This window comes from Siniperca chuatsi, linkage group LG9 (genome assembly GCF_020085105.1).
Source record: "Siniperca chuatsi isolate FFG_IHB_CAS linkage group LG9, ASM2008510v1, whole genome shotgun sequence".
Classification (NCBI taxonomy): domain Eukaryota; kingdom Metazoa; phylum Chordata; class Actinopteri; order Centrarchiformes; family Sinipercidae; genus Siniperca; species Siniperca chuatsi.
In genome coordinates, this window is record NC_058050.1 from 3932458 (window position 1) to 3949127 (window position 16670).

Consider the following 16670-nt stretch of genomic DNA (forward strand, 5'->3'; position numbering starts at 1 on the left):
TGCATCTTGTTTGTATCTTAAACTAATCGAAATTATTTTGTACCTACTTTTGGTGGATCAAAAGATACATCTCAGCTCATTATGTGTCTGTGGAGAAAAAGAAATTCTATATAGAAATGTACTTTCTCTATACTACAGCTGATGTCATTGATTGTCACATCTCCATATATTATGCATCATGACAAAATCAACATGTCGCAGTTCGCAGTTCTAATCTCAAAATGTATTAAAACAGGTTCACTTTTGCCAAAATATCTCATAGTATGAGGTCCTTAACTTAACAACATATATTTGAACTTTATAGTATTTTGTTTTAACCAAAAACAAAATTGAACTGATCCATGATGAACATTTTGTGACTTTGAATAATCAATACTTTAAGGAGTACCTTGATATCGTCATGTGAGGATATCAAGGTACTCCTTAAAGTATTGATATACTTTTATTTAAACTACACATTCGCGTGTGCATGATGGCTATCACAAGTATCCTACGTTCCTTCGGCGCGCTGTTTGTGAGTTTGTGAGTATATGAGAAATGAACACATTCACAAGATGCAATTAAGCACATGAACAGTGGGGGCAGTATATCAGTAAGTGAAGTAAGGTCAGCAGCAGACAATGGTTGACAGTTTTGAAAAGAAATAGAGCTTGTTGACACTGCTGCTTTTCTCAACATTAACATAGTACAATACATTAATACAGTAAACCCATCTGGTGTCACCATGGTTATTAATTACATTATATTACATTTATTTAGCTTTTATCCAAAGTGGCTTACAATAAGTCCATTTCAACAATGTGGATACAACCCAAGAATTCTAAGAATCATGGAAGTACATCAACTCAATCATCACAAATGCTGCTTCAAGTGCTACATTTAGAAACAAGGTTTTTTAATTATTTTTTTTATTTATGGGGCAAGGTGCAGTCTGACCAGATTTTTCAGTCTGCGTTGGAAGATGTGTACAGTTTCTGCTGTCCTGATGTCAATGGCTAGCTCATTCCACCATTGTGGAGCCAGGACAGACAGCTAACAGTCATGATTTTGTTGAGCGGTAGCTGGGCCCCCTCGTACTGAGGGAGTCGTAAGCGAGCCGGCAGTAGCAGAGCGTAGTGGACAGGCTGGGGTCGGGTAAGATGGGCCTGAGCCATTTGCAGCACGGTACGCAAGTAGTGTCTTGAATCAGATTCGAGCAGCCACTGGTAACCAGTGCAGGCTGTGAGAGCTTGGATAGGTTTAAGACTGGTTAATTCTGGATGAGCTGCAGGGGTCGGATGGCATATGCAGGCAGACCAGCCAGGAGCGAGTTGCAGTAGTATAGGCGCGAGATGACAAGAGCCTGGACCAGAACCTGTGCCAAGTCCTGGGCGAGGAACAGACGTATCCTCCTGATGTTGTGGAGAATTAATCTGCAGGAGCGGGTTATCACAGCAATGTCACAGCAATGGACAGTTGGCCATCGAGTGACACACCCAGGTTCCTTGCAGTCCGAGACGGGGACACCACAGAGTTCTCAATGGTGATGGAGAGGTCATGGATGGGAGATGCCTTCCCTGGAAGAAAGAGCAGCTCAGTCTTGTCGATGTTGAGCATCAGGTAGTGTGCAGACATCCACTTACAGTTGTCAGCCAGACACACAGAGTCATGCTGCCACCTGGGTTTCAGACCAGGGAAAAGACAGAACTAGTTGAGTAGACAGAATTAGTTGAGTATTTATGATTATGTTGTGCAAAATCAGAAATTCTCAAGGAATTTGTGGGCCGCGGATGATTTGGCCCTGATCTTCTGCCTAGTGGATATATTTTTTAATCAAAGTACTCAGGCAAGTGTGGGAAAAATGCTACTTGCATCGCAACGGCTTGTCTACATGAACACATTGCCAAAAAGCAGATATACTTGCTTTGAGCTGTAAAATGAAGAAGTGTTTACTTGCAACTGCTCATAGTGATTTTCACTGCTAAACTTCTCAGTTTGTTGCTTTTAAGTCATTGTTAGTTTTACCTCTTAAGAACCTCTATCTAGTAATTTACAAGAAAAAGGCAAAGAATGAAGAGAAGTCAGGAAAAATTAAGATACATTTGTAGCAGTTCTTGTTCATGTTTTTCCTTCTTTCCTATCCCATTAATTATTGTGCGCCCCTCTGAAGGGGCCCTGACCCCCAGGCTGGGAATCACTGGTTCAAAATACAAAGCTGGAGTTTACAATACATGTAAAGGAACTTGTTCATGGGTCTATTCAGCACAGTAGGTTTCCGTTTTTGTTGACTTTTCTTCAAATTAATGCTTAGCAATCATATTCAATGACAGCCCCAACATACAGGCTTTTTATGCCTGGATGGAACAGCTGTAGGTCCATTTGCATTCCCCTTCTATTTTAATTTTTAGCTTTAAGCTATAGCTCAATTACTGTGCTCCTCTCATGTGCAAATTGCACACCACTAATAAGCCCATCTTAAGTGTTGTTTGATGAACTATACATTGAATAAAGGCCATCTTTTCTGTCTGTGCTGCTGAGTGTTCATTGTCCTCATGTCTCTGACACCGGATCAGGCTGGCTTAGTTCAGGTCGTGGTTTTCAGAATTACACCGCTACTACAGTAATCTCTAGCTTTAAGCCCACAAGATTTATTAAAATATTCCAGTGAATATAACCACTTTGCATTCAAACTGGCAATATGTGTGGAAATGTCAAAATATTCTATTCTGGCCTTTGGCTTTGTTCTTTCCCCAGAGTCTCTCAGTTCGTTTAAATCATTACAAAAACCTTAGGCTACCTCTACACACCGGCCTTGGACCCACATGTTGCTTTGCATTTTCCCTCCCACATAACTTATCTGTGGCATTTACTTCTGTACTGTTATGGTACAACTGATTGTATGCCTTCTGGCTTGTTTGTCTCTTTTGTTTTTCATATTTAAATGAGCAGTTAGTACGATTTTTACTGCCCTCATAACAAAGAATGATCATATATCTGTACAGGCTTGATGACTTTTTGATTAATTCCAGTGACTCAACGATCACTGGGCCAAGCTGCTGAGATTTCTGGCCTTAACTTTCTCTGTTGAAACAAAAACTCCCATCAGTTACCAGTGGCAGCAGATGAAAGATTTTATGTGGGTCCATGTGTTTTCCAACTAGGACATTGCAGCAAAAGTGTATTGCAGCAATATAACAGGAAGAAATGGTGCAGTGAAGGTGGGGAAATTCCTGGTGGTTAATTTCCTTATTGTATCAGATTGAGCTGATATTACAGGTACAATAGCACATTGTCTGTTGTAACTGTCTCAGCAGAGGGAAACCATGTTCTTTTCACTGTTCACATTTGTGTCGAATTGGTCAAATACTCAAATTAGTCAGACTGACTTGCGCTGTGAGAGGTCTGTTGTGTGCACAAATTCTAATTTCTTTGCTGCCAGTTGGTTAGAATTTAGTTTCTATACTCACCGCATTATTTAAACACTGGTTTAAATATGGCAAGCATTTATATGCACTAAGCTGTGGGACTTGGGCTGTGTCCCAAATCCAAACCACATACACTGATTCTCAGCTGGTTTTGTATATTTGGTGCAGTCACACTAGAAAAGTGACGAAATCAAGCATATTCAAACACATCAACATGAAGCATGAAAAAAACTAGATTTTTGAGTGTGCTGCTGATAAACACTACTGTCCCACAATGCAATGCACTTAAGTATGTATTTACAAGGTCACCAGTAAAACAAATTAAACAAACTGTAGGAGATGTTCAGAGATTCTGATATGCCGCCTGTTCTGGAAACATGCTAGACTAGTGGAACTAGATAAGCAGGGATGGCAGCTGGACTACAGAGCGGGACATGGCATAAGATTACACTGCCTATCATGTCAGTGGGGCCAGCCAATGTAGCCAAAGCCAATACAATGTAGACAGAAGGTGTGTCTGCCCTTTGCTTTGGCCATGGTAGGATGTAACGGTACATTAGGTCAGGGTTAGAGAATGATGTCATCTGTCAGAGGGCTCAGTAGATTTGATGGTACAGCCTGATACTTCCTGGAGGACCTAATGATGGATCAAAAATAATTTAACATGAATACTGGGCTTGAATGTTAACCAAACTTTTGGTACATTTTACCATGTGGATTGATAACTGGAGTGTAATTGTGAAATATAAGTGAAATGTGATCTTGTTTGCATTTCTCATGACATACCCAAATGCATTTCCTACCTTAGCAAACAGTTGTAAAATCTTTTAAATTAAATGTGCCTTCTTTGCATCAACTTGTGGACATCTACTCTTCCTTTATTGCCATGTCGCTAACTTTTTACAGCACATTACTGCCACCAACAGTCAATATGATACATGCATGATACTGTCATGTTTAGTCAAGCAGGTAACACAGGGAGTACAAGGAGTTGGACCCAATCGCAGACACAGAGGCAGGGCAGGTGCAGATCAATGATTTAATGAAAGGTAACAGTACAAAGGCTTGCAGGATTGTCAGGCGGCACAGGTCAAACCAGAAAGGCAAACAAATCCAAAAATGGGCAAGCAGGGAAACCAAAGTCCAACAAATCCAGCAGAGGGAAATCCAAGAAAGCACAGGGAAAAGGCTGGAACACTTGACACAGACAACAAAAACAATCTGACACAGAACAAAGGCAGCACACAGACTTAAATACACAGGAAGCAAAACTACAAGACACATGAGGGAAGGAGAATATTTTAAAATAAAACAGGAAATAACTATAAACCTTGACAGATACCAACAATGCAGAGACCCGGCTCTGCATTGTCTGCATCTTGTGATCAAAACTCCATAGGGTACTTTTAATGCTCTTTCTTTTAGCTCTGGCTGATGTACTCCAAAATTCACCATCAATCCCTTCCATTCCAGTTTCAAAGGCATCTACAGTACATCTAACACTAATTTGTATTTGAATCTTCCAGTTGACAACAGGTCTTTGCTTTTCAAAATTAGGCTATATCCACGATCATTTAAAGAATAATGCTGTCATATTCTTAAAGTTTTATTATCTATCCAGGGACAGTAAAAATGTCTAGAGGAATTTAGAAACTTAAATTATGAAATTGAGCCCACAAGCTTAAATCATAAATACACAGAGAGTAAGGGAGAGTCCTCCCAGGACATTTTACAGCCCATATCCTTTCCATTTTGGAGACATATCATTGATTACCAAATAGTCTGAGCTATCACAGTCATTTGAGACACAAAGGTAAATAATTTTAATGCTGTCTTGTTTTCATTTTGTAAAGTAATACCAACTGTTCTTAAAATAACTCCTGACCATGAAAAGAAATGAGAAATGGTCCCAAAACAGGAAATATAGTAGACCATTTTTTTTGCCAGACTTTAAGCTCAGTGATTGAAAAAAAAAAAAGTTATTAGTGTCTCCTCTGCTGTGTGATTCTTCTCTTTATTCTCCCTCTGTTCTCTCAGACCCCTGACATTGTCTCTTTCCTGCTTTCTCGCTCATGAAATTCAGTTTACACCCCCAACACTCTCACCTCTCTGTATTTGTTTCTTATTCTTCCCTTCTTTCTGTCACAAGTTTCTGCTATAGCTCTATGCACTCATCATGCCAACTGTATCATCAAATCCACTGTCATATAAATATAAGAGGCTTGGTGCTTTTAAAAAAACGGCAGGCCGCACTTTGTTTTCCATAAACAGAGACCCTTCAGTCTGGCAGAAGCTCCAGGTTAGCAGCATACACAGCATTGCAGAGTGAGCACATTATTTGTGAAAATGCAGACTGTGTGTGGAGGGGAAAGATTACTACAGCCATATAGCATAAACACACAAGACCTTTTATGTATTTCAATGTTTCAGTGCTCCAGTAAATCAGTGACGATTGTTACCAAATGGATGTTTTTCTATGAAAGAGACAGTGAAATTTATAATATCAAAGTATCACAGTATTCGTCACGCAAATGGTCCAAATATGACCCTGAGTTGTAGCAGTTAATGTGTTTTGTTACCAAAGGCAACCACTTATTCCAGAGTAAAAACATAATAATTCAATAGCATGACAGCTACAGCATTTTACTCTTTTTTCAGCTCTGTTTGCAAAAGGGAGTAACAGGATTCTGTGGTTTCACTGGCAGCTCCATATTACAAATATGTCAAAATATGAAACTTGGTATATACTAAGTTGTAGAGTCACTATACTTTTTACTCCTGCAGAGATTTCAACACATATCTTGTACTCATGGTCCATTATTTGCTTGTTCTGGAGCTTTCAACCATTTCACACGGCTTCATCTGCAGATAAAGTTTGCTCAGTTGTCAGTGAAATGTAGATGTTCAAATTTAACATTATTCTGGACGTCTTGTCCATGTTGGTTTAAAAGTTTTAGTCAGTTTATTCCTGACCTTGGAAACAACAGCTGACAAAATCTTATGTTGGTCTATTCTGCACACCGAATCGAGGGTCTAAAGACAGAGGCTGTCGTATGCTGTACAGATTGTAAAACCCCTTAAAGCAAATTTGGGATTTGTAATATTGGGCGATATAAATTAAATTAACTTAACTTGATTTCCGAACCTTAACCTCATATACAAATCTTTATATGGAGATTTTGTAGAAAGCGAGAATTGGGTTTTTCAGAATCGTCCAATATTGACATTCATTTGTGCCAAGGTTGACAAAGATAGGGCCAACACTCAGTTTACAATTAAAGAGTATATTGCCATAAAATATAAATAAACAATACCTTTTGATTGATAGCAAGTAGCCATGGCGACAAGTCCTTCAAATGAAACGACGAAATACGTTTGCCCTTTAGAACAACACACAGATGCGTTATCTGATCTGGCACCATGGTCATAGTTAAAAGAAACTCTCATTGACTGTCGAGCCTCCTCCCTCTACAGACTTTGTTGCTCTTTAATAACGTCCTGACACTTCCTCCTTTGCTCCTGATGGAAAGGAGTCATAATTACTATGGCTGCTAGAGGCCTTGAACGTAAACAAATGTCGTTTTGGGGCACAAGCTGCAATGAATAATTCTGGGGTTTTTCTTGCGTGGACGCTCTCAGCCATTGTATAGGAAAAATAAGTCACTCCAATCTGAGCAGTCATAGGAAAATAACGCAATACTTGGAGGCTAATAACCTTGTGTGTTCGCTTTGTGGATTATCCCTTACATATACCATATCACATCATCACACACCTTTCTGTGGGTCTTCAGTTTACTTAAGCTTGTTTTTAGACTGTGAGAAGAAGCTGGAAAGTCCAGAGTTAGCAGGGTTTTAAACCCAGAGGTTTCTTGCTGTGGGGAAACAGCACTAAACACTAAGTCACTGTGCCACCCAGGCTTTTAATATGTTAGACAATACCAAATGATTCAGCTGTTTGTGTCAAACCTGCACAAGATCACTGCAATAGGAGTCTCTCACTCCCGCAACTGTTGATGACAATATAAGTAGCACGCAGTATAAACATAGGAATAATGTGTTGAATCAGACTGTCCTCCACAAAAACATGACAAAGAAAGTAATGCAGAACTCTGGGAGAGCTGTCGAAACTTCCGTTCCACCATCATTGGTGATATAATATTTTCTCCTTGGCTTTTTGGTCCTTGTGAAATTTTCAAATGAGAATGTGATATTAAAAAGTAAAACACTACAGACCCACCATGACAAACAACCCTTTCAGAATTTGGCAGTTTTTCCTCCTGTTTGAAATGTATATGACTTACCATTTCAAAAGTAGGTAATGTGATTTTATGTGATATTCAGCGTCTCTCTATACCGCAGTTGCAGAGTTGGTACGAGACGATATAGATCCATAAAATCCTCTTGTTTAACACAAAAACAAAGATGAAACTCTTGTTAAGCATGCACCCGTGGGTGAGTTTCTGCACTGCTGAATTAAATATGAGTACCTTATCCCTCCTGGAGGAGCCTTCTTCTCTTCTCCTGTGCTCACATCCTCTTTGAAGCCAGTAGTGTTTGAAGAGGGCTAGTTGGGGGTGCAGGGGTTTGTGTAAGATCCTCTCTGATCACTTCCACATCTGGGACCTGAAAATGGTCACTTTCTGACAGGAGGTTAAACTTAGAGTGCTCGTCAGTGAGATTTCACTGAAGACCAGCATAACTTAATTTGCAGGTGGAAGTCGGCTGATGTTGATCAACCGTTATGTAACTTCTCAGCAACTGTTCAGCAAAAGTGATTTCCAGTTTTCAGCAGTTTATGTTGGAAATTAATCAAATAAGCTGAGTCATAAAGAAGGATTTGCTGCTCCGAGGGGTGTTTTTCTCTCTAGTGGTTATTTTCACTTTTTCTCTCTCAGCAGTCTCCTCTTTTATTGTGATTACTTATTAGACTCTCATCACAGAGTTTGAGACTAGAGCTGTTGGAATTATTAGGTTAAGTTCAGTGAAAATGGATCTGATATGTTAAAACGGTGGCTTTCACAATGTCTTTCAGCTGCACCTCTATCTCTGTGTGAATGGATGAGGCTGGATGATATTTAGACAACTGCAGTCCAGATATTGGATGACATGATCCATGAGGCCACTGTAATGCATTTATGCACCTGATCCATTGCAGGCAACAATAATTGTTAATGCATCATAGAGCATGATGCTTTAACAAAACCAATTTGTTAAGATATGAAAAATGTTACAGAAGTATGTGATAAAAGCTCTATTAACAGAGATGTGGTAGAGAAAAATCCATTAAAACTCAGTTTGTTTAATTGACACCTTTCACACCAACCTTAACAAACCGAACGAAGAGAGCAAGTGCACCAAACCAACCAGGGTATGTGTGAAAGCACCCTTAAAAACTAAAAAACGTTTTGATTGATACAAAATAGAAATCGTTTTAAGAAGCTATTCATGGTTAAACAGTGCAAGAACTACATGTTTACGTATGTATTAATATTACCTGGGAAATTATCAGTGGTGGAAAGTACTATTTATTTGACAGCTATAGTTACTAGTTACTTTACAGATTAAGATTTTTACATATATATGATCACTTTAGAAATTGTAGTACTTACAATAGATCTTGTTCAGCTACAACATTAAAATGCTGTTTAGTAATAATAATCCAGTATGTAGATATTATGAATAGAATATATATATATTACCAAAATAACACTTCAAAAGGTGCTATTCTGCATCAGTACTTTTACATTTTGATGTTTAAGAACATTTTGCTGACAATAATCTATAGTTTTCTTATTAAAGAGACAACAATGCTTTAGTCCCTCTATAAACTCTAAATAATTTTAAAAAGAATTTCCTAAAAGTAGTTTTTAGCAAACTCATTACTCGAGCAGGAGGAAATGGTGCATTTATTGGGGACTATATTCAGTGGCGGATTATTCCACATTTGGTGCTTTGGTGAGAATTTCTGGCAGCTAGACAGTGTATCTGAGTATGTTTTCACCACTGGAAACTGTATCAACTATTGTACAAACAGGAAAATGAGTATAGTAACATTACAGATAAAGGCCATCATGAGTTACATTATGTGGCTCATTGAACAATGTTAAAACACACTGTGATTTTTTATGACCTTCATAACAATATTTTTGAAATCAGTATGCTGTAAGTGAGGAATGCTGTTTCATATCCTCCTCAGTTAAGGACAGTCACAGTGTTGTAGAATATTCTCTGGGCTTCACCACAATTAAAGTCATGCACTGTATCATTGTTATGGAACTTTTTTCTTCAGCATGAGGTATTCTCAATCTTCTAGAGATGCCTTAAGCAGAATCAGCAAGGAGACATGTTTCTGAAAAGGTGTGAGTACAATATCTATATCTAGATTATTAAAATGATCACGAGAAAAATGATATTAAGTCACAAAGAATACATGCTCAACAAAAGTGCAATGTAAAAGTCAACAAAACTTTCAGGTAAAAGTTGTTACTTTCTTTTTTCCACAATACCACATTTCCCATAAACACTGGCTTAAAGAGGATGTTGTTGTTTGTCGTTCCTTTCTTTCCCTGGTGTTTTTCTTTCAGCCAGTCTTCTTGGCAGGTGTCCCATTTGTTTACTGTAGTAATAACAATGTCTTAAAATGATTGTGGGTATGATTTTATTAACATGTTAGCTTGACCTAACAACTTCAATGCAACAACTCTCCAGACAGTTCCCACTGAACAGCAGTAATTGGGTTTTTGCTTCCAATTTTCACACTGGAAGAACACAGGGGCTGTTCTGGAAAGATTTCTGTTAGATTTCTCCTAAATTATTCACCAAAATTGGTTTCTGAATGCATTTAAGACAGAAAATAGGCCATCCAGTTGCAGAATCATCCTTCGTTTTATTTTTTAAAAGCCTGGTTTTGATAGTTGTTCACAAGGTTTGGAAGGTTTCAAGACTCAGTGAATCACATCATCATCTAAACCTTTTTCGACATACTGGAACATCACTCTCATCTATGATCACTCTGCTTGACATTTCTTTATTGCCCATAATATCACATTGTTGTTGGTGCTAAATGCCTGAATGCTTGAAATACCCCCTCTGGGGGATCAATAAAGGATTATCTTATCTTAAATGGGACTGACTTTGACTTACTGAACACAGATGAATCGCAGCCACAGCAAGACTGACAACTGAAGGTAAAGTGAGCTAATATCTGTCCAAAACTTCATAAATTTTTTAATTAAATTTAGTAAAAGGGCCTAAAATATTGTCAAATTGTCGCTAATTTGCCAAAACTGGGTATGAAGCTTAAAACATCAACAGTGAACATCAGATTTTAAAGGCCCCCATGAAACGGACACTTTAACTTCCTGGTAAACTGTTACTTCCACCCAGTCAGCAGCATTTTAGTGAAGAATTCATCCTCCTTAGTGACTAGCCATAAAGTTATCCAGTGTATCACTACCCTTGTTAGTGTGGCAGAAGACATCATTTTCTCAGGCATTTCTGATTCAATACATGAATCACAAATTGAGGAAATTATTTATTTATTTTTGTTATACTTTTATCATTGAAAAAGTAAAATGATCAAATCCTAATCATAGCAGAATCGAATCATATCGAACCTGCTTTCATAATGTTAGACATATATCTGAACTGTTTTGTATCAGATCTTGAACTGCGTATCTACATGTGTATCAAATTGTCTGAGAGTGATGAACCTTGACCTCTGATGAAATGGCATCTGTACTTCTTTTCATTTCAGTTATATCAGTTAAGGACAGAAAGAGGCAGATGGTATAACTTCAAAAATTGTAAAGGCTTTATTTGTTGAATTTTGTGTTCACGGCTGCTAGTGCCAGTTGAGGTCATAATCTAATATTAAATATTGTTTACTTCAGTTCCTGGGTCAGTGTTATTCCATTGAATTTGGTATTTTCAATAATCCGTATATGGGCACATGTCCTTCCTCCCTAACCAGGAGGAGTTAGGGGCCAATCGGAAGTAGCATTAGAGGCTAACGCTCACGTTGCTCGACTTGTGTTGACAGCTGCTCTCAGTAACTTTACTGTCAGCACACACATTGCCTTTTTCAATGAGTAGTGAGGTTCAAAGTGCCACCAGAATATTTTATGATACTGTTGCGTGTTTTGAAGACTCCAAATGCAATGTAATGATTTCAGGCAGCAATATGTCCAGCAGTCCGACATTTCTTTCAGTGTGGGAACCTTGTGGATGGTTTGAAGCAGGTTGGTGATTGGGGGAACTTGGCGAGCCAGCAGGAGAGGGGAGGGTCACACACACACCGACACACACATACGTTCGACGCACAAAAGAGAAAGAGAGTTATTTGGAAATATTGCTTTTGAAAGCCATATCTATATTCTTTTTTTTTTTTTTTTCAAATTTCGTGCAGAATTTGGACCGGATCTGCGGTGGTGTAGCTGAATCTCTGACAGTGTCAGTCCTTTATAAAAGTGATGTTGAGCATTTATAAAGAAAGAAATAAATCATATAAGAGACTCAAAGACCAACTTCTATTCCTGCAAGAGCCTCAATAGACCAAAATGTAATGTAGCTACAGGAAGTGTTTAGAGTAATAGTTGTCAGTCTCAGTTTTTCTCAGATCAATAAGCTGTCACTCCATTATCATCATCATTGTTGCTCTCTGCAGCTTGTGTATTTATAAAGCTGTATACAACAAGTTCCCACTTGTTCTCTGGGGGGTGGAGAGCAAATCACTCTGAAGGAAAGTAGGTACAAAAAAAGAAAATTATAAAACTACTACATAAACTATTGTAACTCCTGGAATGTCACCTTTAGACGTGTGAACACTGTGGCAAGACTTCTTCCTCTCTGGGCTCCTCTGGGGCATGGCAGAGCTGCTTAAACACCAAATCTCTGTACATCTGTGAGCCTCTCCACAATAAATGCTGATCAATGGCGAACAGGTGGCTGACGTGCCCGACTTTATGAATATGGATATGAGTAATGTGTTGAACATTGGCGGTCTGGCTACAGTTGCTCGCTCCACAGAAGGAGAAAAAAAGAGCACCAGAATTCGAAAGAGCGACAGCAGGAGACAGATTCTCATTTCTCCACACACAAGTGGTAAAGGTCAATCAGAATCCCATAATCAAATGCATCATGTGCCACTTCCTTGTTTCACATATTCTACGTGACGGGAAAGCTGATCTGGAGCTCTGTGGTTTGACAACATTAAGCTGGTCATCACTGTGTCTGTTTTGTTTGAAGATAAGTCCCGTTATGTGGCCATGTGGGGAAATCATTCTCAACATTTTAGCTTAAATGAGGTTTCTGAGATTTCAGTCCCTCTGCATGACATGCTACTCCTTCTCTGAATTATACAAAAATCACACTGAGGTCCCTCACCAGGCAAAGTGTCGCTATCTGTTCAGAGAGGTTTGACTTTCCTCTGCTGCCAAGAAAAACCCCAGTGTGAGATAGGCAGCCGTAATATTCTGGCCAAGACCAGCAGGTCCTTATCTTGTTCTCAGGTTGTCTTTGGAGAATTTCAGGGCAGTGATGTGTCTTCTCTGTCCACACATACAGAGTACATTTGCACAGTCAAACACACACACACACACACACACACACACGCAGCTCATCAGGATGTCTTTTCCTCCAGGAGTGACCTGTCCTGCAGTGTTGTAATGTCCTCTGTCCACCATGCTCCCTGTATCTGCTAATCACACACACAGATTTCTATACTTGACCCTCCTTGACATAATGCATTCCCTAGCCACTAACGTTAGCTTTAAGGGTCAGTTCACTCAAATTGCAAAAAAAAAATATATATATATATAACTTACTCCTAATGTTGTCTGACCATGCCTCTCAAACTCCGGCTGCCTCCCCAATACCATGGAAGTGAATGGAATTTTTACTGGTGTGGTGAACAAAACAAGGGAAAAAAGGATAGTAGTGTCAATAACTGTACATATACTCTCTGCTTAAAATCACACAGTGCAATGTTTTTTGTGTGATAAAAGTTTAAATTCCCTTTTATGCGACAATACACGTCTGTGATGCTGCAAAATGATGGTGATTTGTAATTTTCAGAAATCTCAATTTACTGCCACAATAATAAACTAAATAGTGACCTTTTTTAATCACGCAAGCGCAATGACAAGTGCAATGCGGTAGGTCCTGTGCGCACACACTGTGTGGGCATCTCCACCTGCTATTTTGGCTCATAGGTGCAGCAGTGCAAAGTGCAAACTGGCTGGCTGAAGTTGATAAGAGGGTGTGGTGATTGATAAATATTCTCTCAGCCAGAAACATCACTGCTCTCATCGCTCTGAAACTCCTGTGCCAATCACAGCGACACATGATGACAACAGCTGAACAAATATAAAGAGCTTCTTCAGGAAATCGTATTGTTGTCTGGATGGTGCAGACTGGTACAAACTCAACACACAGCACCTCAAATCTGCAGCCACAGGGACATTGTGTTTTTAACACTTAATTAGTACAATAATGATAGAAATGAATAATAAGAAAATAGCTTGGTGAAGCAAACGTCCAAGGGCCCTATCTTACACCCGACGCAAAGTGGCGCACAGCGCAGCAGAAGTGTCATTACTAGTTTACGACCGACAGCATATATAATGCAGATCTTTCTGTCTGTTTGTTACTGTTACTGTAACAGAGACTCCAGTTTGCAGTGTAGTTCATACACTACACTCATCAACCACAGAATTGTTGAGTAACATTAGGCTTCATGATCAAAGAAAGTTTTTACATTATTTCCACACTTCTGCTATTCACATGCTGCCTTTCTCTTGCTCGTCCACATGAGCGCTCTCTCTCTCTCTGCTACTGCTGCTGTAAGTCTGCATCACACTTTTTTATCAATTGATGCGCCATTCATCCACCATTTAAATAGCAATACACCAGATGCAGGTGCATGCTTTTAAAGGGAATGGGAGATGACTGATTGGTTTAATATGATTAATTAAGAGACTAAATACCCCTTTGCGCCTTGCGCCTTACTTTGCCCCCAGATTATGCGCTGTTTAACTAGAAAAAGTGCAGTTGGACACGCCCTAAATGCACTTGCACCATGCACTTTAGACCTGCATACTTGTATTGTAGAATCAAAGTATATCCACTAGACAGCAGGTCCCATGGCCGACACTGGAATCCTAATTCCTTAACACTTGTGATTTTGCACAACGTAAATATAACTAAAAATGACAACATGGTGAGGTCATGGAAGGAAAAGCAGCAGCAGCAGCATCATGAATTTCTTTCCCTTTCTGCCGTTGTTGTTTTTTCATAGTCTATTGCTGACATTCCTTCTCGTCCTGATATAGTGCCCCTAACGTTGATGTGCTTAACTGAATCCTGTTGACACATAGCATACCATAATGTCACGCACAAAGACTCACACAACTGATGCTCCGAAGGAATGCAGCATATGCACTAAAACAAGTTAAACAGGTCAAGAAACACAAGCAGTCAGATCAGACACGTGTTAAACAAACTCCCAGGATAGCCAAACATATTTGGAAGAGAAAATGAAGGCGAACAGTAAAATGACCAAATTACCAAAACTGTTCCTTGTAAACATCCATCAGAGTTTACAGAGCAACTTCCTGGTTCAACTTTCACATCGTGTACTTGCTGTAGATGTGCACCCACTATGTGCCATGAGGGCTTATAATTGATAGTTTCAATTTTACATCCAAATTAAGTGGTTTAGATACTCTCTAAACTGCTGGTTTGTTCGCAACCTGTCTGATCATCTGACTGCTCCTGTCTCTTGCCCCATTCGACTTCTTTTTAGTGATGTTGCCGTGTTTCCAGATCTCAGTAATTAACTTGGCGAGTGCAATATAATTATTACTGATAGGAATGATGGAAAAACTATGAAAACAAAATTCAATCTGTAATAAATCATAATTATGCTTTAACCATAAAACAACCCTTTCCAGAAGTGAGGACTATGAAAAATGTTCTCACTCTCTACACTTAAAGTGGTCCTCACAAATGTAGAAATACAAGAATACATAGGCAGACACACACAACTCATAACTCAGGATATTTTCCTTACCCACCGCATTATAAACCCTCTGTCACCCCCCTCAGGTAACTGTTTACCACATCCACAAACTCCCAGCTGTGCACACACAAACACACAACACACCAACTTATTAGATGACCAGGGCTTGGCTCAAGATATTGTCAGTGTGTGGGATGGCATGCCGAGACTGACCTTATTCCTCTGAAACTGGGGGGTCGAAAGTTCAACCTCCTGCAGAAGCTGATGTGTGTGCATCAACAACTGCTCTTGCAGTCAAAAATGACAGAGAATCAGTTGAATACCTTGAAAGAGAATGTAAAAATGGCTTCTGATGGTTGAATATTCTTCTGCTCTCAGCAAAAGCTCTGAGGGGAGACTGTGAAAAGAAAGATGTCGCCATCTACGAAATGCCAGCATTTTGACATCTGGAGCCTTCTCACTTTTCTCCACTGCTGCACGAGAGATTCACATTTCAAATGCCAGCAGGCACACAGGAGTCATGGGGGGAATCGGCAGTGGGGGGATATTGCGGGAGGGCTGATTTGATCAAGCGACGAGCGGCTACATTTCGCCCCCCCATCTCTCTTCTACAGAGCGAGGGAATAAAAGTGACAGAGTGCAATCACTGTCTCTTATCTGCCAATGAGGAGAATAGGTAGGGATGAGATTGAGTGACCGGCCGGCTGTGGCGTGTCTGCCGTGTCAGCCTTATTGAATTATGACTCTGCAGGAAGTGGCATGTTATGAGCCGCGCAGGGCCGTTGTGAGATATCACGGGCATGGATTCGGTATGAAGCGACGGGGCGGAAAAGCAGCTGAAATGAAACCTGTCTGTATGTAAAGTTCATGATGTCTTTTATGGGGTAATGGGATTTGAAAATATATTGGATTGGCTGTGATGAAAAGATGAGCTGCAGCAGGTTTCAGGTAATGTTATACATACTGCGGCGGCTATTAAAACTGCATTAAGCCTTTTTTGCCCAACAGGGGGCAGAAAGACTGACAAAAAACAGACAGACACACAGCCCCAATATACCATCAGTTGTTACTGCTAACCTTTTAGCAAACAGTTGTCTACTTTCACATCCAGCAGACACAGAGCAATATGAACATCCCATTGGAGTTGTCAATCCAATGAATGTCCTATATGTACTTCTTTTAGCTCCGGTTTGGTCTCCACCAACTCCTGAGAAAAATATCTTTAGCTGCTAGATGTCGGGCTGTGG

The 16670-nt window shown here is 39.6% G+C and overlaps 1 pseudogene; it reads right to left on the reverse strand.

Moving 5' to 3' along the window:
• Window positions 1-230: 230 nt before the first annotated feature.
• Window positions 231-15698, reverse strand: LOC122881276 (annotated as a pseudogene).
• Between the last annotated feature and the right edge of the window lie 972 nt (window positions 15699-16670).